At 37.7% G+C, this 25,542-nt stretch overlaps 1 protein-coding gene across 6 annotated transcripts in view; it reads left to right on the top strand.

The window, feature by feature from the left end:
• The window catches only part of FARS2 (phenylalanyl-tRNA synthetase 2, mitochondrial), a 470,289-nt gene that overhangs the window by 19,360 nt on the left and 425,387 nt on the right, over positions 1-25,542 (top strand). The window contains exon 1 of one of the 6 annotated variants that reach the window (XM_039869405.1): positions 22,310-22,357. The exons of 4 other annotated variants lie outside the window; for them this stretch is intronic. The gene's annotated coding sequence lies outside the window, so the exon portion shown is untranslated. Of the gene's footprint in view, positions 1-22,309; positions 22,358-25,542 lie in introns of those variants that run through there. One more of the 6 variants, XM_039869411.1, reaches the window with a different exon arrangement.

Raw genomic sequence — 25,542 nt, 5'->3', positions numbered from 1 at the left:
TGAGATTTGAACTCTTTCCTTTGTCACAAGCATCCTTCCCCTCATACTTCTGTCTAGGAATGAGACCAGGATTTGAGTTGTCTAAGCCAGCTCAGAGATAAGACCTGTCTTCTTCTGAACTTATATCCCGTTAGTTGTTCCTGGATCACATTAGTGGACAGGTAGGTTACCTTTTGTTTTCATTAGCCTACTGGTTCTCTACTCTGGCTTCATATTATACACCTGAGAACCTTAAAAAACACCCACTATTCTAGTTCCACGCACATCAAGTCAATCATAAACTCTGGGTATAGAGCCCAGCAATAATATCTTTAAAAAGTGTCAAGGGCTTCTAATGTGCCATCAGGATAGAAGACCACTGTCATCAGGCCCAAATCAGACAGCTGATCAAAATAGTAGAAGGTACCCTTTTATATTTATTGCATCTGAGCTGGTGTGCCATTGCTATTTCTTACCAGCATTGTTGCAGGGAAGCCCTGACTTTAGTAGGATGATATAAATACCATGAAGAAGAATAATTGTCACCTCATATTCCCACATCCAGGTTCTCCAAGAATAGCTCAGATGACTGTGGGCTAGGTGCATTCAGACTTTCCCTTGGTAAACCCCTTTTATAGGAGAGGGAACCTACTCTTAAGGGAAAATAAATCCTGTACTAGAACTTTTCCTCCCTTAAGCAGTTTTTAGAATTGATCCTGCTCATAATCTTGAAATACTTGATAGTTAACATTACACAAAGACTTCTTGCTACTCTATTTAACCAGTCTTTTTGTGACATATGTGTCTTATTCTTTCAAACTCTAACAGCAAATCTATAAAGTAAAATCTGATTTTGCATATGGAAAGACCTGAATTTATATCTTATTAGAACTGATATTTATAAAACTTTCTATAGAAGATGAAGATAATTTCAGGAGTCTTTTTCAAAAATGACTAGTATTCTTAGATTTTTGCAAAATAGTGTTTTTATTAAAGAACATTTTGAATGATCTCAGTAATTAAAAATGAAATTTTTATCTGAAGAAGCATTTGTAATAAAAGTGATTTGTATGGGGAAATCTAAATAATTTTAAAAATGATTATATAAAGATGCTTATAGCCTCTTCAGGATTATATGCTAGTTGAAATTCAGATGATACAATTAATGTTTTAGAACATAAAAAAAAGAAAATATATGGGTAGGATGCTAGATAGTTTATGGAATCCTACACTGAGTTGAACAACCCTTGACAGTTTGAGAACCAAATTGAGAACTCTTAGCTTTAGCCGTGGTGGGAATTTGTGAATTGTCTAGAGCAGTGGCTCTTGATCCTGCCTCCACTTCAGAATCACTGGGAGCTTGTGAAACTACTAATATCAGGCTCCTGCCACAGTGATCTAATAAAAATCTCTGGCAATGGTACTTTGGCACATACTTTTAAATAGCTTCTCAGGTAATTCTGATGTTCAGCCAAGACTGAGAACCATTGGCCCCTAGTGCTGCCACTGAGATGTGTGACTGATAAAGGTACAATCATTTTCCATAAGTAATTTTGGAATCTTTCAATGCTAGCCTTCTGAAATCTTTGAGGGCAAAGACTTTTCTTAATCTTTTCTGTTTCCAGCACCTCTTTTAAGTGCACAGTAAATATTTTCAAATCAGTTTTATTTCTTCTAAAGTAATATTCCAGAATTTAAGCTGTTCTTTAGGTAAAACTGACTTTATTCCCCCAGATTAGCACAGGCCCTTATGTACAAATATTAAAATAAAGACTCACAAAAAACAAACAGACTGTTTTTAGGAGATTTAAAGCACGACAAGCAAACCCAATGTAATGGAACTGACTCGCTGGTAGGGTGGAAAATATTCCTGATCAGGAGCAGATGTCTGTCCAGACACTCATTCCCCATGGGATTGAGAGAGAACACAAGAGATCTTCGCCTGCCAATTCTGTTTCTATAAATCAGGCAGCACAGGAATGCGTACATGTTATCGTTATACCTTCAAGTAAAATCTACCTGTGCTTCTCAAGTTCAGGCTCAGTATACTCCTGAGTCGACCTCAATAATGTGGGGTAAGGGGAAATCATTTATTTCTTATGATGTTTAAGCCTAATTCATACAGAAGCTACTGTGTAATTAACTTTACCTTTCCGTTATTCATTGATGAAATGGTGATTGCAGAGCAGGATAAATGCACAGGGGATTTAGTTTTTACATTTGTAGGCAGGGGCTGGTTCACAATATTTTATTGTTTATTGGTACCTGTTACATGTAGATATTTGACTTTTTGAAAGACTTAAACCAAAACATTAATGTGGCAGCTTAGAACTGCAAAATAGTTTGTTTTTAAAACATACTGGATTGATCCTAGAGGTTTTAGAATGACTGAATTTTTCATTTACATTTTTGAGGAAAAGTAAATGGATACCAATTCCAAGTGGGGGCTGTAGATACTGTTTTTTTTAGTTGCAACAGCAAAGATATTTGTGGACTTTTTTTTGTAATCTTTATGTATCATAATTTATTCATAATATAGAAGATCATTGGTATCTTTTCTTGCTCAGTATTATTTAAATATTTTTTTCAATAAAATCTCAATATCACATTGTCAATTTGCACTTCTAGACCCCTCATTTTAAGAAATATTCTTGTGCCTAGCCCATTGTGGATATCTCTGTGTAATAAATGAAGGAAGTGTTGAACACAGTGGATACTTGTGAGTTAGTATCTTATATCCTGCTGTTTGGACTAAAATCCTATCTTTTAAAATATTTTCTCCTTAAAGTTATACTTTATCTGTAATTAATCTAAATTTTAACTTCAAATAAAGCAGCCATTGATTATTGTTGATATTTTTCAGTTCTTATAGTATGATCCTAAAATGGGCGAAGTACTGAACATGGGACTATGAAGTCAGATTTCAGCAGGGCTCTGCCCCAGCTTCTGTGATCCGTGACCAGATTTCTGTTTCTGCTTAACTCTCATCAATCTAAAGTGTAACTGAACTAATCTGCTCCCTTTACCTTTAGGGAGACTGTAAAGATTAAGAACATATTCTCATTACTCAGTGTCATAAACTGAATGTGATCCCCAATCTCCCTCCCCTGGAAATTCACCTTTGGAGATTCTAACTCCCAATGTGATGATATTAGGAGATGGGGGCCTTTGGGAGGTGATTAAGTCATGAGAGCGGAGCCCTCATGAATGAAATTAGTGCCCTAATAAAGGGGACACCAGAAAGCTTTCTCCGTCCCGTTTTACCATGTGAGGACACAGTATAGACTGCTGTCTGTGAACCAGAAAGTGGGCTCTCACCTGACGCCTAATCTGCTGATGCTTTGATCTTGGACTTTTCAGCCTCCAGAACTTTGGAGATAAATGTTTGTTGTTTATAAGCCACCAGGTCTATGGTATTTTTATTATAGAAGCATGAGCTAAGACACTCTGCTTTGATTTTCTGAAAGAAAGAGGGTGTGTAGGGAGGGCTTGGTGTTGTTGCTATCAGTGAACTTAAGTCTGACAGGTACATAGGTTTTAGTTTTTTTGTTTGTTTTTGTTAAATTCACATGGTATTCTAAATTGAAAACTTATGCTTTCATCAAAATATAGTAAAATGAAGTGTTTTTATGAGGTCTTTTACTAAAAATGATAATGTTAATGACGTACTTTATTTGAAGGAAGTTTAAGTTTCATTACTGAAATGTGTTCGGGCAGAAATGTTTCCACCCAGTGGTGGTTATGACAGTGTGGATTTAAAATACATTCCTTAACATTATCTTACAAATCTATTCAACCTCACTGGGTTTTTCTTTTAAGTTAGCATTGGGCTTTTCTTCATTAAGGTTAAATAATCAAAACCTGATGTGAGAAACAAAAGTTCCACATTTGGCTCTTAATTTGTTATGAAAATGTAGCTTTTTTTTCAGTACCAAACACTTCGGCTCTTTTTAGCAATAGAGGTTCTAACATTATCTGAAAGATAGGAATTGCCTAGATGGTCTGGCTCCCATTAAGTATAGAGGACGAGAGATTGTGTCTTCCAGCCACCCTCAGGAGGCCATAACTGCAACAGAGGACAGATCGCTCCAGCACTAGCTCTCGGCCTTCCTGCCTCAGCTGTGTTCAGGGTTCTTGGAGATGCATCCTGCAGTTGCTTTGTGTAGCTTCTTGAAAGGGAAACTGAGCTGTAATGAACATAGCCAGGGACCTGCTATTAGAAAGCAACTTGAATTGAGAGACTACATGAAGAAGATGAAAAGACAGGAGAATGACAAAGTGTGTGTAAATGGGGTGAGTTGTTGGTCAAAGGCATTCAAAGTTCCTGAGCTGCAGAGGCACCGAGGGGAGTTCTCTGTTTGGAGTTTCCCCTCAGTGCTGTCTTTTGAAGGCAGGGGTTGTTTTCAGTCCTTCACCTGTGAGCTGTCTGTGAGGCAGTGACTGTTGGATAGTGGTGCCTCCTGCATTTCCTGGGAAAAGGGTCATCTGCTCAGTTTGCTATCAGACCACCAGCTAGCTATATGTTGCTGCTGGAAGTTTGTGTGACTTGTTTGTCCTTGGCAGAAATAATGACAACCTGCCTTCAAACGGAAACTGCTCAGCTTGTGATGCAAATATCTCCATTACCCGTGTTAACTTAATAGTGGCATAGAAGAACACAGCTAGTTAAAATTCACGGTAATTCAGAAAGCTCATTTAAGCCCACTTTCCTCTCCTAAGAAGGAACAAAATTAATTGCTTTTTCTGTACCTGCCCATTCAGAAGTTGGTGCTTCAATAAATGAAATGACAAAAAGGCAGGTAATTTAGAGGGAGAAGGAGAACTGCCTAGGATAATGTATGGACTGTTGTCTAACTTCCCTATTGGAATAGATTTGGGTGTCAGTTAAATGCTTTGCTTGATGTTTCAGGTTTAATGAAAAAGCTGCAAAATGCAGTACAATCAGTTTCTAGAGCATGCCCTTTCCACTTGAACACTTTGGTACTTTAGTTCTCTTTATTTGGAGACTCTTTTTGTCCTTTTGAGTGGTGTATCTTTCTCATCATCTTGGCTTAAACATTACTTCCTCAGACAGGCCTCCCCTGGCCTCTTATCTAAAAATAAGGTCTTCACTCCTGTTTTTAGTTTTTTGGGTTTTTTTTATTCTCGTACTTAAACTGTTTCACTCACTGCCATGCCCAACAACTGGCACAGTCATATAGTGGGAGTGCAGCGATATTTGTATGAGTGAATGAAAATGCTGTGATAGCTTCAGAAAACGGTTTTTGATATCTAGAGCAGCTCTGTCCAGTGGACTTTGTGTGATGATGGAAGTGTTTTATATTCGTGCTGTCCAGTAGGGCAGCACCACCCATATGTGGCCTTTGAGCACTTGGAATGTGGCAAGTACAATTAAAGAACTAAGTTTCTGGTTTTATTTAATTTTGATCATTTTAAATCTAAGTAGTCATGTGGCTAACTGTATTAGGCAGCACAGATCTAGAGGATGTGATTTTTAAAAATTTCCAGCATTTAAAAATGTTATCATCGAATATCATTCCATTAAACATAGGTAATTTCTGAAGCAGAAAAAGCCTTCTAAAATCAATAACATGTATTAATACATAATAAGTGTGTTTTGTGGTTTGGGATGTAGAGGAAGATCTTGCGTCCTCAGTGACATTCTATGATTTAGTATTGTCATTGCATTTCCTTCCACTCTTTAATTTTTATTATTTTTATTCTACTGTATCAACTGGCTGGAGCTATCTTGGGCTTTAGTTTGAGGGCAGATTTATCAGAGAATAAAGGTTGGGTTTACTTTGCCTTCAAGTCTTAAGCGGTTTCCTTTGCATGGTTAACCATTTTCAGCAGGTATTTATGCAACAGTTGCCTATGACTGCATAGCATGGCTCTGTCTTAGAGGCTAAAAGCTTTTCAAGTGAAAAGTAGGATTAAAAAAAGTAGAATTAGCAGATTGAAGTTTAATAATACACAGTATTAGTATTTTCCAAGTGAAGGTAGAATTAAAAAAAGACCAGGATAAACTTTAATAATTAATAAATTAGAGCCATCAGTTTTAAAACTGCAGATCTTCAAACTGCTGATGTTTCTATTGTCTTATTCAAGTCTTGAAATTAGAAATAAAGAGAACTTGTAGTTGCATCTTTTACTGTATTAAAATAATGAAAATGTTTTAAAGTTATGTTTCATGATGGATTTTTAAAAATCATGGTAAATATACATATATAATTTACCATTTTAACCATTTTAAGTGTACAGTTTAGTGGCATTAGTACATTTATATACTTGTACAACAATCATCACTATTTATTGGAACTTTTTCATTATCTCAAACTCTGTACCCATTGAACAGTAACTCTTGATTCTCCTCTCCTTCTCACCCTTGGTAACCACTATTCTACTTTCTGTTTATGAGTTTGATGATGAATTTTTTCATTCCGTGAAATTCCACAGCTATTGTCCAAACCAGTACATAATACCTGTATCTATGTGTCTACAGGGAACATCTCTTTTTAAAATGACCTTGATCTAACTAAATGCATAATTGCCTTATATTGAGAAATGGTAGACACTTCTTGTTAAGGATCTGAAACTATCCAATTTAGTCACTGCTTCTAGACATCACTAACCTTACATACTCACCCTGAGGAATATCATCTCTCATTTAAAAAAACAATAACTCTAGAAAATTACTTTTCAGTGACAGGTGGGAAAATGGACTTTCTTGCATATGTGTTGTCATGTGCTTGGTATTCCAAACCTTTTACCAGTCTCCATTGAGAAAGGCAAAAAGAATCAGGAACGGTTATTTAATATTTTTAATAACTCCTAACTTATCAGTGTAATTTTTTTAACATCGAGCAACTGTGCACAAATAAGCAATTTAAACTTATGAGTTCCAGATGGTTTTTTAGTCATTTAATGAGCAATAGGAATTTTGGGAATTTGAAGGGAAGTGTTACCTTCACCAAATGACTTGCTCCTTGTTGCAGTGGGTGCATCACTGCACTCAGGAGACTGCAGCTCCAAGAGAGTGGCTTCTCACTGACATAAGTGCTTAGGAGAAAGCAGCAGAGTGGGTATGTAATGGCTGCCCTAAAAGAAACACACAGTTCTGCAGTCACATCCTGAATGGACATTTGGGAAAGTTTCCTGAAGTAGGTGGCCTATAAAACAGTGGGTGTTGAAGGCCTCAAACCATTTTAGCTGGTGCATGTGGGGAAAGGGAAATGTACACGAAATGAGGCAAAACTGATGGAAGAGGCCACCAGAGTTTAGGCTTATAGGTGGGAAAAAAACAGCTGTAGTTGTAGGTCTTGGGAGCATTTCTGTTCAGCAGATGTATGGGTTATAGTTCTGGGGAGGGAAGTGGCTAGGCCTGTGGGGAGCACTTTGATAGATCAGGTGGAATTTGGGCCTTTCGAAGCTTAGTAAAGTTGGGCTTTAGAAGGGCTAGATTGGGCATAGTGTGTATGTAAGATAATTATTTAAACGAAAAGTGGTTAAAGACTGATTAATTATCTTAAAGATACTGAGTGTCTAAATTGTTGGTTGTGGTGAGAGTGGAAAAGAGGGCCAGAAAGGATTCACAGGCTTTACAGTATGAATCTAGGGAACGAAAGACAGGGATAAGTCAAGAGTGATCATAAAGTCATTAGGCTGTAATGCATAGCATATAAAATTCAAAAGACATAAATGAAAAGTAAGCCTCTCACCATCTCTTTCCCTCAGCTCTTACTGCTGTACATTTCCTTATATTTGTGTGTAAAACATAAGCTACATTTATATTCTTATTAAAAATGTTAGCTACCATGCATAGTAATTAATACCTTGTTTTTATCATTTAACAGTGTGTCTTGGAGATATCCTGTGTCAATACATGTAGAGTTGCCTCATTCTTAATTTCCTTAGCCAGTCCTCAATTAGTAGAAATGTATTTCCTGTCTTTGATTCTTACAAATTGTTTAGAGAATGTTCTTGTTCATGTATCATTTTAAAAACATAAAAATAAGTGTATCTATAAGTTTAAATTACTACAGATGGATTGCTGAATTAAAGGATATATGTGACTTAAATGTTGATAGATAGTGCCAGATTGTCTTCCATAGAGGTTTTACCAGCAATGCCTGTTTTTTAGACCTTCATAATAGTGTATCAAACAATATCTCAATCTGTAGATTAAACAGTATCTAATCGTCATTTTTAATTTGTATTTCTCTGAGTGAGATTGAGCATCTTTTTATAGAATGTTTATAGTGGTTTCTCATAAATCATGATTCTGGAGTTTTGTTGGATATATAGTGAGATACTATTAAGGCAACAGTCATCTATTCCAATTTTGTTAAGAGTTTGTTTTAATGAAGAGTGAATGGTAAATTTTGTCAAATGCCTGTAGAGCATCTGGGGAGCTGATCATATGATTTTTCTCCTTTGATCATAGGGTAAATTAGAGGACTAGATTTACTATCTTGATTTATCCTTGCATTCTATGCATGCTGGCCACCCACCACCCCCTCTGGCCATAGTATAGTATTCTCTTGGTGGTTTCTGTTAATGTTTTGTTTGAGACTTTTGCAAATTGTTCATAAGTATCTTACTTATCATTGATATAGCTTTTCAGAGATCACCAGTAACCTCCTAGTGATTAAATTACCCCTCACCTGATTTATGGTCTTTACACCTCTTCATTTAGGCTGTGTCATTTCACACCCTGACCAGTGTTTTCACCCCGCCTTCTTGAAATGCTCTCCTTGGGTACTGTGAGCTGAGCTGTCAGCTCCCTGGTAGCTTCTCATAGTGCCTCTGTCTGCCCACAGTCTCCCTCCTGCACCCTCTTCTTTCAGGTAAGATTATCACGAAGAGTGACCTGTCATATCACTTAACATGTCCATCTGCATATCTGGCAATCACCTCAGAGTGTGTCTAAAATAAACTCATTCTTCACCCCCACCCCAAATCAGCTAACATTTTCTTCATGATCCTGACTCTAGCTTATATTGAGCAGCTGTTGTGTGCCAGAGCCCTTAGAAGTCAGCTAGCAAAGGGAAAAAGTGGGAATAAGGAGGGCAGGCAGCTAATGTAGATTTCTTTTTCAAGAAATGTGATGTGATAGAGAAAAAGACATACTTTGAAGAGCTTAAGAGGAAAAGAAGTTGAGGGAAGCCTGATTTATTTGAGGCGGGGAAGCAATCAAAGGTGAGAGGTATTGGGTACGAGAATTGAAAAGGTTAAGAGGAGCAATGCCTAGGAGATGACAGATGGAATCAGAAACAGGAAGGAGAAGAGAAGGCAGAGACTATCCAGAGGTATACCCAGAGAGGAGAAACGTTGGACAATAGGAACATGAGGCATCTGTTAATGAAAAAGATGGAGTTTGGTTTTTGAAGAGAATAGATGTTTCAAGTCCTCTGAAAATTTTTTTTAATGTGTATTATAGCTGTATAAAATCCTGTTCTTAACTACTTTTGATAGACTCTTCAAGTCTGTAGATGGGCATGGAGGACCATCAAGGGCTAATCTTCACACTTAGGAGACACTCATAGTTATTCTTTTAATTTTAGGCTGTGTCCGTAAGTACATTTTTTTCTATTCAGGGAAAACTGCTTTTTCTGTTGTTCTATCTTTTAGCAGTTTAGCATCAGGAGCGTTAGGGCAGGTAGAGAAGGGATTCCTATCTCTCTTAGTGTCACAAAGCGTTTAGGCCATTTTCAGGTAGCTTACGTAGTGACCGTATCTGTGTGATAGCAGTGAGCCATGCACCCCAGTGAGCAGGCCGCTGTGCTGAGAGAGGCCTCTCACCCAGCGTTGCACTGAATCAACGGTTGCAGGATGCTGCTCTTTTTCACAGGACTTCTTTGCTCCAGTTGTTTGCCCTTAATGTTCAGAAAGTTCATGTATGGGAATTACCGTTCTTTCATTTTTCTTTCTCCTTCCATTTGTGGTCTTATCCACCTGCTTAGAATACATCTATCCCTCTGTTTGCAATATAGCATTTCAAATACTGTGTTAGTTTACTCTTCTTATGTCTCAGCTTCCCCAGGCTAAACTATTTTTTTTGTTCCTCTTCCATGAAATACTTGATTTGCAGATACTTTATACTTTCATAGATATATTGTAATTTCTGTAGGCTTGCATTTTAAAGAGGACGTTGGATTACTTATTTTTAATGAGGACACACTACTACCTTTCTTCTTGTTCACAAATGTAATTATAATCTGACTCACTGTCTATGTTCACTGATAGTAATTTCTAGTGCTTTTTGTGAAGGCAATGAAGTTTATACTTCTCTTCAGAATATAAAGTGCTTTTCTCTGCCCATGGTCCTGCCGTCACTGTATATAGAAAATAATTATATGCATATGTGTATGAGTGTGTGTAAGTGTAAATATATACATAATCATGTATACTAAATACATACATAAATATATGTGTAAGAATATAGTTATAGTATATAATTATGTGTATGATATACAACACATAATTATATATACTTTGTATACTATATATAATTATGTGTATAGCAGAGCTTATATATGTTTTGTGTGTATATGTGTGTGGTAGGGGGAGAGAGAGAGAATGGTTTCTACATCTTAAATAATTGCCAAGTTAATTTTGGTGCTTCTTCAGAATCTTTGGAGTTGTAGACACCTCCTGGGTCTCGTTTCTTCTGTGTACCTGAGTGAGGAAACCTGGGTCATGTCAGATCGATCTAGAGAAGAAAGGCTGTGCTTGTGGCTTTTGGGTCTGACCTTGTCTGCAGAGCACAGAGCATGGCCTCATCCAGTAACTTGTCTCTGTAGACTGCTGCCTGATAAGCTCTGGCAAGGAGGTATCTTTAGGAAAAGAGCCTGAGAATATCTTTTATTACATGGGAAGATAAATTTGGTTTCGTGTTTCTTTCCAAAGAAGAACATTTCCTGAGTTTGGGAAAATCTGATAGCATATGTTTGTATTTGATTTTGCATATTGAGCGGAGACATTTCCTTTGCCTAAGGGCTTCTCAGACAGCTTCATGGGGAATTGGGCTGTAATCATTTGCTATAGACTGTGTCAGAGAAGGCAGTGGTATAAATAAAAAGAAAATGGTGGAATGGGAAGATAGAAGATTTGAAAGCAGGGGCTTATACTCATTATCATCCTTTTCTGGTGCTCAGAACAGCTTATCAAATTGTCCTAAATCCTTCTCAAAGCCTGTTTCTTCCTAGCTGCGTTCACCCCTGATTCTCTATTTGGTACCAAAGAGTAGCCATTTTTCCTTAACTACTTCCACTTGCTCTCCCCGGTCTCCACAATTAGTCTTCCCTGGGTCTGGTGCAAGCCTGCAGTAGGGGTCATTCAGTCCTCTGTTCTATGCTTTCCTTACCTGCTAGCCACCCTCCCAGATCCAGAATTTTTTAGAATTTACTTTCTGTCAACGTCATTTTCTTCTTTGCAGTACCTTATAATATGCTACAAATTCTGTGTCAGAAATAGCTCTGTTTATATGAATGGTTAGGTAGAAACCTCTTTCAGGAAAAAACACCATTAGTACAAATGGGGAATTCTTTAAGATGAGCTTTCCCCAGCCTCCTGTGGCTCCAGTCCCCTTCTCTAGTAAGTGCTTTGTGGCCATAGTTTTGGAAAATGTACAGCTGTTTACGCTACTGAAGGTAGAGGATAGGGATGAGTAGAAATGAGACCATCGAGCCTTCTGCTTTTAAAAATATTTGACTTCCCAATTGTGGGTATTTGCCTGGTTCTCCTATAATATTTTCTTTCTTCCTACCCTTTTCTTGTCTTCTTTCTTCCACACAGCCTGGCTTGTTCCCAGAGCCCTCCTTATATTTATCAGGAGCATCACTATATCCCTGATGTTCTTTCCCACTGCTCAGTGGCAATGTCACAGTTATGACTGGGTGACAAAGATTTTGTTCTCTGAGTTGTGCTTTTCCACCTATGCTGAGCCCTGTGATTGTCTGTCATATCTCATCCAACCATATGTCCTGAGTTTTTGCTGTCTTCTTTTGGTTTCTAGTCAGTAGTTTGGAGCAGTTTCTTATGCTGCCTCATTGTCGGCCTATTGAAGGCCGGGTTGACCTCTCTTGTGCTCTGAACCCTTCTTACCAATTATGTTTTTGACATTATAGGATCTAGTCATAACGTGTGATTTCGAATAAATGTAGCTTGATTCTCCCATATGTGCTCTGTGGGGCAATGTTCTCTGTGAGGGTGAGGCAAAAATATTGCAAGGAAGTGAATCTCATTAGCATATACAACTTTTTGGATCATCAAAGTGTTTCACGCGCACACACACAGGAATGACCTGCATAGGAATTCCTCTTTGTGACATTTTACAAGGTAGTGTCTAGCCTGATTTTTCTATTAAATAACGTGCAGGCTCTAGATTGGGTATGTTTTAATGTTTAATTTAGGGACCGGTACCCTAAATGTTAAACATAGTCATCAGTTCAATTTATACACTTTCTATTTCATCCTTATATTTGAGATCTTCTAGGTGATTGGATTTGTGATCAGGAATTTATATTTGAGATCCTTTGGCTTAGAAGAAGACAGAAGAGGCAGGAAGGAAACAAGGACCAATGTTTAGGAAGGGAAGGGAGCAGTAATGGACAAAGAATGGAAGAAGATACGTGTGTGGTGGGGCTTATCTTGGAGAGTAGGATGAGGCAGTGGTCGGTCTGTGGAGAGCTAATATTTCTCAGGAACCTGATACATGTCAGACACCAAGCTATGTACTTTCATGTATGTTACATCCTCATAATAACTTTGGCAAGGTAGATATATAAATTGTTTGTAGTTTCAAAGGAAAAATGGAAAGAAGTTAAGATGATATCGAAAAATAACTTCTAAAAGTAAAGAAAAAGTATTGCAAGGAAGTTTATAATTTATAGTTAACAATAAAAAGTTAATAATTTATAGATTATTAGAAGTGAACATTACTTCAGTGGTAACCATCATGGTATTTTTATTCTGATATTTTTGGGGAGTGGAAGGTAGAGTCTTAGTTAGAGTTAAAATTTTTAAAAAGTTAGTGGTTAGGTTGGATACATCAAGGCTCGTCAAAATCTGTACTTTTGTGTATGCTTGGAAATTTTCATAATAAAAGGTTTTTTTTTTCTTTTAAAGTGACCAAGCACCCATCTGATCTCAGAAACTAAGCAGGGTCGGGCCTGGTTAGTACTTGGATGGGAGACCACCTAGGAAGATCAGGTGCTGTAGACATAAAAAATAAAAAATAATGAATTGTAAGCTGACAAGTTCTTTGCAATCTATGAGATCAACCAAGGGTTGCCTTGCCTAAAAATATTAAATAAATAAATAAATAAATAAGGTGAGATCAAACAAGGGTTGCCTTGCCTAAAAAAAAATCAAACAAACAAACAAACAAATAAATAAATAAGGTGAGATCAACCAAGGGAATTGCCTTGCCTAAAAAAAAATCAAACAAACAAACAAACAAATAAATAAATAAGGTGAGATCAACCAAGGGTTGCCTTGCCTAAAAAAATTAAATAAATAAATAAATAAATAAATAAAATGACCGAGCAAAAAAGTGAATTAGTCTTTGTTGTGATAAAAAGTGAGAGTATTTCTAAATAGAAGAGGGACTTTCTTCTCTCTTTCCCACTATCAGACCTTATTTATTATTTTTATTTCTATTTTTATTTTTTAGGCGAGGCAACCCTTGGTTGACCTCACAGATTTTAAGGACCTTGTCAGCTTACGATCCCTTATTTTTTTTTTATTTTTTACGCCTATAGCACCTGGTCTTCCTTGGTGGTCTCCCATCCAAGTACAAACCAGGCCCCACTATCAGACCTTTATGATCACATTAGCTTATGAACGTATTTTTGAGGCAGATTTATTAAATGAAGTGGTCATTTCAGCTTTACGTGTCAAGACTGCAGAAATTAGGTGGTTTCTTCATCTTCATCCAATTACAGTGGTAGTTTTACCCCAAAGAAAGGACATTTATATTAGAAGAAAGCCCAGGAAGAACTGTCTCATTGCGGAAGGTATAGAACTCCAAGGGACAGGATCAGAATCTAGTCATTGAGCATCTGTTTCGTTAGAACACCGTAGTGGGGACTGGTGAGAGTTACAAAGGCAGGAAAATAAGATAGTAGCTAATATTTACGGAGAGCTTAATCTATGCTGGACACTCTCTAAACACTTCACTTATGTTTAATCCTTACAAAAACTCTTGGACTATTCTTTCTTATTTATTTATTTTTATTGTGGTAAAATGTACAAAGTATAAAAATTACTACCTTAATCATTTTTAAGTATATAATTCAGTGGCATTAAGTACATTCACATTGCTGTATAAACTATCACCACCATCCATCTCAGAACTTTTTCAGTTTCCCACACTGAAACTCTGTACCCATTAAACACTAACTCCCCATTTGATCCTGCCCTGAGCTGCTAGCAACCATCATTCTACTTTCTGACTGTATGGGTTTGAGTACTCTAAGTACCTCATACAAGTGAAATCATCCAGTATTTCACCTTTTGTCACTGGCGTAATGTCTTCAAGTTTCCATCCATGTTGTAGCATGTATTAGATTTTCCTTCTTTTTTAAGGCTGAATATTGTTTCATTGTACGTGTATACCACATTTTATCCACTTATGTGTCAGTAAATACTGGTCGTTTACACATTTTGGCTGTTGTGAATATGTTGCTACAAACATAAGTGTACAAATGTATTTGAGTCCCTGCTTTCAGTTCTTTTGGGTATATACCCAGAAGTGGAATTGCTAGATCATATAGTAATTTTATGTTTAATATTTTTAGGAACCACCATATTGTTTTCTACAATGGCTGCACCATTTTACATTCCTATCAGCAGTGCACCAGGGTCCCAATTTCTCCAGACAGGCAGTAGGTGCTATTCTTATTTCAGTGCTATAGAGGAGGAGGAGAGGAACAGAGAGGTTTAATGAGCTCACATAGCTAACATGGGCAGAACTGAGTTTGAACCCCATAGTCCAACTCCAGAACTTTTGATTCACAGGTAAGATGAGGCACAGAGGCATGAATAAGGGCACTGTGCCTAAAGCGTCAGAGCCTGCCTTCAGAGTTCGTGTTGTTAAGCACTTAGATTTAGCAGTTGGCCTTTAGGCCTCCCTCCCTACTTCCCTCCCTCCCTTCTTCCCTTCCTCCTTTACAAGTTTTCTTTAAAAAAAATTCCATATTTATAGAAAGATATTAATATTTGAATCTCTATGTGGTTTTTTTCCTGCTTTTCTAAATTTGTGCTTTAAAATGTTTTGCTATTTAAAATATCTTAAAAATGTATGAAATATGATTGATTTTCTTTTTAGTTAGATTTCTTGGGTAAAATTTTGCTTTTAAATGTTTTGTATAAATCCAAATAGATTCTCATGGGGTATTTTTTATATATTTCCTCTCTAGCTACCTCTACCAGAGTTTGAAATAAAAGCAAACAAAACTATCTAAAGTCAGGTTTAAATTGGAGGGTATCAGTGGTAAACATTGAGGACTTTTTAAAATTCAATTAAAGTGAATTTTCCAGCTTTATCAACAGAGGAGCAACAGCTAGGAAATATACCTCTTCCTTTAATCCCTGTGCGTAGTTTGCTAAGAGGGTGTACATTCTTTCAGTGATCACCAGGAGCTTTGTGGCATTCTGAAAATAATGCCATCTTGAGTGATGCTCGCTAAGCTGGGCCCTTGTATCAGTTCTTGTTGCAGCCTGTCTCCAGAATTTATATTGCTTCCGGGAAAGCGCCCCTGAAAATACAGACCGAGGGGCCTCCTTGACCATGCTCATCTGGGCAGACCCTATGAGTGAGTGATCTTCTATGCTGCTTTTTAAGAGGGGAGGGGGCTGGGTGTATATGGGTCCACACCCTTCTCCCAGAGTTGGGGTGAGTGACTCATATAGTATACCATCATATCTGGGTGTTAGTTTTAGACAGAGGCTCCTGGTCCCAGCATATCAAGGTGCTAGCATATCAAGGGCCCACTAAGTCATGCTAAGAGGAAGTTTCTGATCTGGAAGGTGTCTTTAGAATAATCTCTAATTTGGTGCTTCCCAGCCTTGACTGTTCACTGCAGTCTACCTGGCGAGCTTGAAAAAATAATCATACTAGAGGTCTACCTCCAGAGATTTTAATGTAACTGACTGGTGTGTGCCCTGACTATAGTTTCACAGATGATTCTGATGTGTATGGTCAAGATATAGGATCATCGCTCCAATTTCTCTTTAGTACCTTGTTCTTTGGGCTTTTACTAAGATTTTTACTATCACAAAAATTACAGAAATGTTTGTTCTCAGCATGTCCTTATTAGCAGGATTGCTGGAAAATATTCCTCAAATACAAAGGTAATCTCTTCTATTGTTTATTTGTGGTGGAAAATTTTTTTCATATCCTTATGGAGTATGTTTTTATATTTATATAATGTAGTGCTGGTTGCTGTAGTGGACCAGTCTTGCTTACTTTTGAAGACCCTTGAATTTAGGAATGTAGAGGAAGAACAACTATTTGCTCACCTAAATTACAATATAAGCTCCTGGTCACTTTCTGAGTTCTAGTGACAGTTTTATTTTACAAACTGAAGGCCGATGATGTTTGAGCTGACACTTTTGTAGTCCCTGAAGGCTTCTTATTTAGACCCTCACTGTTTCTAGCGCTTGCCCACTTGTGCATTTAAACACTCAGCTGTTTCATTACTCTGGGAAATCTGCTGTATCTTTGAGTAAACCACATAGTCAATCTGAGAGTTCTTTGGTTTAGACGAATGCTTTGTCTTAGCCCCTCCTGGGTACTAGGAGTTTGTTTAAAAATACAGTGATGGGTCTGGCATTGTCCTTCCTGTGTTGGACTGTCACTTTAAGATTATTGGTTTAAAGTTCATCAAAGTTTAGAGATGAGATTGGGGTTTGGGGAAACAAGTGTTCTTCTTGCTTTGATTTTGTTTTAAAAATGAGTATTTAGATGTAAAATATTAAACCCTAGTCCTTGTTTGTGGTATAGGTTTTCCCCACTATCCTGCTATCCAGAGGTAGGGTGTTCCCCTGAAACCTTTCCTAAGCCAAAATGGTATAAAGCAAAGAAATAATTACCATTATTTCATATGGTGTATTGTTTGAGTGTTCCTAGATTTCAAAAATAACCTACTAAATCATACCAGATACACTTAATTACATCTAGTTTTATACTATGATAAATAGTATAAATTTATCATACTTATGAGCTTTCTGAGGCTTTTCTGATATTTCCGGACACATCTTGCTAACGGATGCACAAAATAAATTGAGATAAAGCACAGATGCTCACAGACACAGCTCAAAGCTGCGGTGGGTTGATGCTGAGATGCTGAGTGTAGTTCCCAGGGAAGGAGCTTGTAGACGCAACTCTTGCTGCTCGGAGTCATGCTACCTCTATAACATCTCAGACACTGAATTCTATTCAAGTGTACATTATAGTGATTTGACATTTATATACATTACCAAATGATCCTCATGATAAGTCTAGTTACCATCTGTCACCATATAAAGCTATTACAGTATTATTGACTATATTCCTTACGTTCTGCATTACATCCTTGTGACATTTATTTCCTTTGAATTTCTTTCAGTTAGTGAAAACAAGTACTAATGTAGGTTTTTCAAAAAAGGGAAGTAGCATAATGAGAACTTTTGAAAAGTGGGGGATACCTGCATTCTATTTATGAGAGCTCTGTCAGCAGTTAAAGCAGAAAGTAGGTGTGATCCATGGTGGCTTTCCTGATGTGTATCTTTTAGAGATCTCACTTAAGGACAGAATGATTGGGTTATCTGGTATTTGAGGACAAGAACTTTCTTACACACTCCAAAACCTTTTCAGATATAGGCAGAGCAGAGAAATATATACATGTGTATGTGTTTGTACATATAAATATATATAGTATGAGTGTGTAACAATGTTATGAATATTTATATTCATACATAACTACTGATTCAGATTGACAGAGGAAGTTCTCTTAGGGACATCTGCCACTGACCCTTCTTGTTTTTTTTTTTTTTTTCCCCAAAGACAGAGACATTTGGGGTTGATGTGGTATTATTCACATTTAGATAATTTCAAAATAGTTTGGGGACTAGATTGGGACGACAGGTCTCTTTTTACATTTGTGTGATTTCTCCCCTTAGTTAATAACCTTGGTGACAGGTGTGTATGGACGTGGGAGGCAGAGCAAAAACACTGTTGGATGAAAAGGACAGATTGCTTAGATAAAAGGCAAGGGCATCTGGTCATTTCTGATGTCTTAGAAAATGAAGGCTGTGCTCCCCAGGAAGGACTTTGAGGGGCTCGTGGATCAGTTGGTATAATTGATTTTTCTGGTTTCTAGTCTCATTTGTTTTCCCTCTGATTATTCCCTGGCGTTGACCTCCAGGGTCTGTTTAGTTACACTTGTCACTAGGGAAAGGTCAAAGGTTATAGCAATGGAACACTTAATTTTCTTTTGCCTTAATGTTGTTTTTAACATGTTGTATGTTTGAAATGAAAAAGACTGCAAGATACCAGCAAATTCTGTTTAAAAACATTGTTTTGTAGAGGCCGTTCTGCCAGTTCCTCCTCTTGTCCCCATCCCATCTTACCTACTTCCTGAATATTTCAAAGCCAGCATTATTTTTAAGAAAAAAAATTTAGAAATGATTCCTTACTATCAATAATAGCTTGTGTCATCTTCATATAGGAACTATAGAATCCAATATATTATGATAGGATGAGGAGAGGCCACTAATATAACTGTAAAACAGTTTATTTATTTATTTATTTATTTATTTATTTTTGTAAAACTAACAAATATTCCATTTATTTGAAAATGGGAATAACTTTTACACATAGGTAAAAACAGTGTCAGATGGTTACAGTGGACCACCTCCTCTATGTCAGGCTTTCTGTTGAAAAAACAAAGATGAGTAGGACATGGGCCTACCCTCTAAGAATTTTCCAAGGAGCTCCTTTTGCTTTTTATCCTCTTAGCCATACACTCTCTCATAGTTATTCACACCCATCTTTCTCCTTGTTCACTCACAGATGCCAAGGCGACAGTTTTCTCACATCTTGGTGTACTTTCTCTTTGGAGTGCAGTGCTCTTTTCACTGTGGCACCCACCACTCTGTGTGTGGTCCTCGGACAGCAGAGTTTCAGGTCCACCCTCCACAAGCCAGAACTGCATTATAACAAGAAGCCCAGGTGCCTTAGACTTACAAAATGTGGTAATATGCAGATTCCATTTCAGTTGGGCTGGGTGTGGCCTGAGAATCTGTATTTCTGATGAGCCCCCACGTGATGTCAGTGCTGGCTGAAACTGTGGACCACACTGGGGATAGGAAGGCTTTCCTCTAAAGGGCCTATACTTAATCTCCTCTAGTGTTAGAGAGTAGCAAAGATGTTTGGCTTCTCTGATAATAGGGGCATAGTGTAGGTAGCTAACCAAGTACTTCTGGCCTAAATGGAGAGACAAAATTTTAAAAAAGTGCCTGCTTACTATGTGTTCGACATAGCTCTCAGCTTTATTTCTAACACAGTCTTATGTTATGAGGTAGGTACTATTATTATCTCTATTTTACAGACGGGGAGATTGAGGCACAGAGTTAAGTCGGTTAACCAAAGTCACATTAACTAACAAGTGAAAGATTAGGGCTTTGAACCCAGGCAGTGTGGCCTCAGTATCCAAGCTTCGAAAGGATTGCTGTGTGCTTCCTCTCTGTCTAAGATATTACATATGTAGGAAAGTCGAGTGAGATCATCGCTCAGAAATGAGAGTGTCTTGGTTTGGGTACTGGGGAGGTTCCAGAAGGCAAGCTGAGTACAGGTGTGCGGTCAGTATAAGGAAGGTTTAGCAGTAGAGTGTGGAGCCGTGCTGTTCATTTTTAATGGACAAGATTAATGGAGGAAGGAGAGACAGATAGTGTGCCAGGAGCTGAGGAACAATATGACATGTGTAGCAAACTTTATATTAAACATTACGAAACATCAGATACTGACTGAGGTTTACATTTATTATTTTATTTAAATTTTATAATGATTTTATGACATAGGTACAAATTTTAAAGATACGGAAACTGGTTTAGAGAGATTAAGTGATTTTTCTAGGGTCAACAGAGAGTAGGTTAGCATAATTTGAATTTTGTCAGTTCTGTCTGATTTCAAAACCTGTTTCTAAATGTTTTTTGGTCTGCTGCCTTTCTGAGCAAGGACTTGGAACCGAAATTAGATAGAGGAGAGACCAGAACTTGCAGTGTAAAGAGGTACTTGGCCACAGGGATGAAGGTAAGAAGAACACAAGAGCAACAAGGCAGAGAACGTATAAGGTTCACTCAGTGCTGGCTGTTTAAAACCGACTGGAGTTTTCTAAGATCTCCCTTCTTAAGTCTGGTCCCCAGGTTGGCCACAGGGCTGAAACTGCATGTGGGGGCTAAGTGGCTGCAAGTGTAATTCCATTAACATCTGATGATTTAACATTTGTGAGCACTGAACACCCTCCCTGATCTCCTGCGTTCTTCATCCCTGAGTCAGTCCAAGAGAAGACAATCCTGCCCTCACTTTGACCTCCTATTTCTTAGACACGCACATGTGGCAGCACTGGTGGTTCACTCCTTGCATCACCAGAAGTGAAAGATGGTTTCTTTCTTCCCGCAGTCTTTATGATCATTGCATTTCTTGCCATAGACATCCCTCATTGCTACAAATGAGAAAATCTGAGCTAATTTACTTTAAATAAATTCTTATAGCCCTATGTGACCCCATATAAATCTCTTAAACAGATAACTAAGCTGACAGCACGTGTTGTGTGCCCAGAGAATTCTCTGCCTCGGGGTGCTCGTAAAGGAGGAAATTGACTGAAGTTAGCAGATGGGCACTGCTCATTTTTTGGCAATCATTGACAAATATGCAGCACCTCCAGGTGGCTCCTATGAAGCTGTCCTGTGCACATGCTCCTAGCGCCCCATGCAATGTGGAATGCTGCTGTTCCTCTCCTCCCTGGGTAAGACAGCAGGTTGTGCTCTATGATGTGACTCCTTTCTTCTTTATCCTTATGATCAAAGGCTTGATTTCATTTTTTTAAAAAAGATTATCTTTTAATGATAGGAACATCAGAACTGTATTACAAAAAAAAAGTTAGAAGGGAGAAAACACTCCATTTACCATCCTAAAATTAAGATTCCTAGGTTTTAAAGTTTTCGGCAATAAAATGTACCTGTTGTTTTATATCTGCATTTTCCTTTCTTGCTGTATAATCTCTATCATTACCATTTTAATGGTTGCATAATAGTCTGTCATGACACTATACTATTATTTAACCCGGTTGTTGACATGTACATTGTTCCCAACTTTTCACAATTATTAATAATACTGGGAGGCATATCTTTGTTTCTGTAACTATTTCCATATATTGAATTAGTTTCTTAGGATAGAGTCCCAGGTGTAGCATTGCTGGATTTTATGGCTTCGAAAACATATTGCCAGATAGCTTTCCAGAGGAGTGGAACCAATTTACATTGCTGTCACAAAGTCATTTGTTTTCTAGATGGCCAGCTAGGGTTAGGGATGCACCCTTTCATAGTAACAGAGGAGGAAGAAGTGTGTGCGTGTTTGCAAAACTCGCTTGTTCCTATGTGTTTTTATTTAAGTACCAATGACACTCTGCATTATACTTGTTAATAGGAATATACTAGGTATCTAATGCCAATATAATAGTCATCCAGTTCAGTGTTTAATATAGCAATGTGCTAGAAATGGAATAAAGCAAGTTCTGTATATTTTCTATTTCCTTAAAATTTGGAATTTTTGAAAAGTTGCCCAACCTGAATTGACAAGAGCATTTAGCCGTTTTGACAAGGTTCTTAGTGGCCCTCTACTTCTCAGGAATACCTAACGATTTGGAGGGGAAGGTAGAAGGAGGTTGAGAGGATAGGCAGGGTGGGACATTGGAAGAACCTGGGCATCTGCTCAGGAGCATGCCTAATCTCAGCAGCAAAAATTGCTTTACCTGGTAACTGTAGTCTTTTGGATGCTGAATGGAGTACTTGACTTGAGAAGGATTTTGAGGGTTCATCTAGGCTCAGTAGGAAAAGTACCGTGATTAGTTAGCAATTTATTCTAGATCTTTGTCATTGCAATTTTTATCACTTCTTTATATTTCCCATTGGATTATAAACATTAAATGCCTTAAAGTAAGACCTATACCTTTTAAAATGAATAACTTTTATATCTTTACCCTGAAGTGTCTAGCACATTGTTATTTACATTATGTAAGTGGTGGTTTTGTGTCTTCTGTTTGAAGGAATGAATAAATGAGGGAAAGTAATACTTTATCCTCAAGGTCCCAGGAGTTCTACCAAAGCCCTGTGGGTTAAGTAATGGGAACCCACAGTTCTTGTGTTTATGTGTAAAACCTGCAGCAAATTTTATAGTGGTAAAGGAAGAGGAAATTTCAGCTGAGAGATTTAGGAAAGGTAATGCCAGAAAAGACCCTCGATTCATATCTGGTGGGATGTTCTTATTTGACAGATGAAGAAACCGAGCCCATTAAGGAGTCACACAGATAGTGGCTGACAACTGGGATCTCAGGTCTGAGTCTCTTAGTTTCTGGTGTAGTGTTCTTTCCTCTACGCTATGTTGCGAGAACTTGGGGCACTTGTTTTGCTACTCCCATCCCCAGTGCTCTCAAAAGATGTATATTTGGAGTCTTCTTTGATAAATGCCCACGTTTTTTCTCTCTTGTAGCTGCACAGAGATGTATTTAGAGATTGTGACCTTGATGTAATAGTCTGACTGAGGTCTAGAGCAATAAAGGCTTGGAGATTTGTATTGGATGCCATGAGATAGTGTGGGATCAAAATTCAATTCCATACAAAGTTACAGCTTTGTGATATCTATGACTTTGAGTATAAACTTATTTTATTTAAAAGGAAAATTGTTCAATGTTATTTGTTGTACATGATTTGAGTATGTATTTGCCACAATTGTGATCCTAATAAAACTCTCATTATGATCCGTATGCACAGAATAGAGATTTAAGGTTGTCAATGGAGCATTAATTTTGAGTTTTTGATTTCTCTGAAATCTAAACCTCAGTATTACTATGTGGTAGTTTTTCCTCCTTCCTCTTTATAAGCTCTCACCCCAAATATAATAAGCGTGTTTAGTTGTGTAGTTGAAATTCTGAAGCCAAATTCTGAAGCCTTTAATAGTGAGAGAAGCGCTCTTGGTGACTTTCAAATGAAACAACTGTGGAGACGGAATGGGAAAGAGAAATAACAGTCCACTGGTTCTTTTACCAGCCATGTGATGTCTGCCCTGGGATTTGAATGATTTGTAGGTGACTGTAACTCACTCAGTCCGTAGTGGCTTGAGGCCCCTTGAAATTGATATTAACCTCTAAGCTGTCAGTAGTTACAGCTACTGGGTAATTGGGTTTGGAATTTATGGATATTTACATTTCAGAGAACTTTTACTCTGTTTCTCTAACTTTAGAGTGGAAATGTTTGTCCTTAATATGTCAAAGCTTATTTAATACATGATGCTATTGTATTTAAAACTCAGTATGTAAACTACTTTCTTCCTGGAAAAGCACAAGGATAATCTGGGTAATCCTACTTGTGGACTAGTGGACAGGATGATTTTTCTCTGCATCCCCACTAAATTAGCTTCATACTATCTTTCGTGCAATAACCAGCAGTATGGTTATACAGTGAAAAGAAGTTAGAAAAGTCTTACTGACCTGGTGTTGAGAAACATTTTGTTATAATAGCATGCTGAGTAGGTACCTTTTTCACTTTGTTTGGTCTCTAAGACAGGGGTCCCCAACACTCTCCGCCCCACCCCCCCCACAAGGAATCCTACAATCAGTGGCCTGTTCAGAACCAGGCTGCACAGCAGAAGGTGAGTGGTGCGCCAGCAAGCAAAGCTTCATCTGTATTTACAGCCACCCCCAGCGCTAACATCATTGCCCAAGCTCCACCTCATCATCAGGCATTAGATTTTTATAGGAGCACCGGTGCCTGGTGCCAAAAATGTTGAGGACTGCTGCTATATGAGATTAAAAGTTTTGTCATGATAGGAACTATAAACTTGTTCTCAAAAATTTAGAAAATAAGGTAAAATTGAAAGGAGAGAAAATTTACCCATTTCCTCCCTATAATGCAAACTACTTAAAACAAACATTTTTTTCATTCCTTTTTTATGCGTAATTTTTATGTGGTTGTAATTGGACTGTTTATGAAAAATTTACCTTTTTTTACTTAACATATATGTTTTCCTTTTATAATATATTTTTCTTTACAGAAGCTTAATTTTTCATTGAAAGGTATTTATTAAAATATTTGCTTATTCTGTCAACATCTAGACCAGAGGCTCAGTCCTTACTCATTGGTGGGATTTTGCTCTGCCTCTGAGTAATAGAGACTGACCTGGGTAGACAGTCTGTTCAGTTAGTTGTGGTGGCCTCCCTTTTTTCTTTGAGATTCAATGAGCTGCACTTCTCTGATATTTTCCTGATTGCAGATTATCCTCTTGTGAGCTTTTTGTAAATAAAGTTTTGTATGTATTTAGGATTAGTGATTTAGGATATTTTCCCAGAGTGGAATTACTTGCTCTGAAAAGGATAAACATTTTGATGTTGCGCGCGCACACACACACACACACACACAGTTTTATGTTGTATTATATTTTATATATTATTTTCTACAAGTTGATACCAGTAATATCAGATGTGTGAAACTAATCATGCACTACACAGAACATTGGGTATTACTGCTGTTTATTTAAGCTTTGTTAACTTGATGGGCAAAACATAGCATTGAATTTCACATTTCTTTGCTTAGTAGTGAGTTTGAACATTTCGGCATGTATTTGTTAACTACTTGAGTTCCTGTTGTCTGAATTACCTCATCTTGGCTTAAAGTTGTGGGTAGGAAGGGGTGGCTCATGTCAGAATCTTGGTCACATGAGTGTGATTAAAATATAAAGCTGCCCTGAGGACTCGATCTTGACAGGACCCCACACTGAGCTTTAGCTTTTGCATTACCTGGTGGCAGACAAGCACTCATCCTACCCACATTGCTCCTGGAGATGAGAATCTTTAAGACTGAAGTAAAAGGAAGGTGTGAGATTTTTATTTTTATCAAAAAAAAATGGGACATAGATGTGAGAATGTTTTCACTTTTTAAAAAGACCTGTGACAAAATTATTCTTCTTCCATTAATTCCTTCCTCAATTTATTGATTGTGTTCTAGGCCAGGCATTCCTGTCTGAGAGAAAACCCTATGCAAAGACCTTAAGATAGAAAGAGAGTGATATGTCCTGGGAAGAGAGACAGACAGGGTGCCTGGATGGTGACAAGAAAGATCTGGGTGAAATCACAGACTCAGGAAGGAGCCCAACGATGCAGGGATTTGTAGGTCCTAGAGAATGCTGTGGGGAAGCGTTGAAGGGTTAGCGCTGCAGGGATGTGGTTCTGTGTTACTTGCTAGAAGGATCGTTCTGGAAGTGGATTGGAGGACAGGGCAAGAGAGGAAGCAGCGACTCCTGTTGGA

This window comes from Pteropus medius, unplaced genomic scaffold (assembly GCF_902729225.1).
Source record: "Pteropus medius unplaced genomic scaffold, Ma_sr-lr_union100, whole genome shotgun sequence".
Taxonomy (NCBI): domain Eukaryota; kingdom Metazoa; phylum Chordata; class Mammalia; order Chiroptera; family Pteropodidae; genus Pteropus; species Pteropus medius.
Note: the sequence above shows the minus strand (reverse complement) of the source record. Positions and strands in the feature narration are given on the sequence as shown.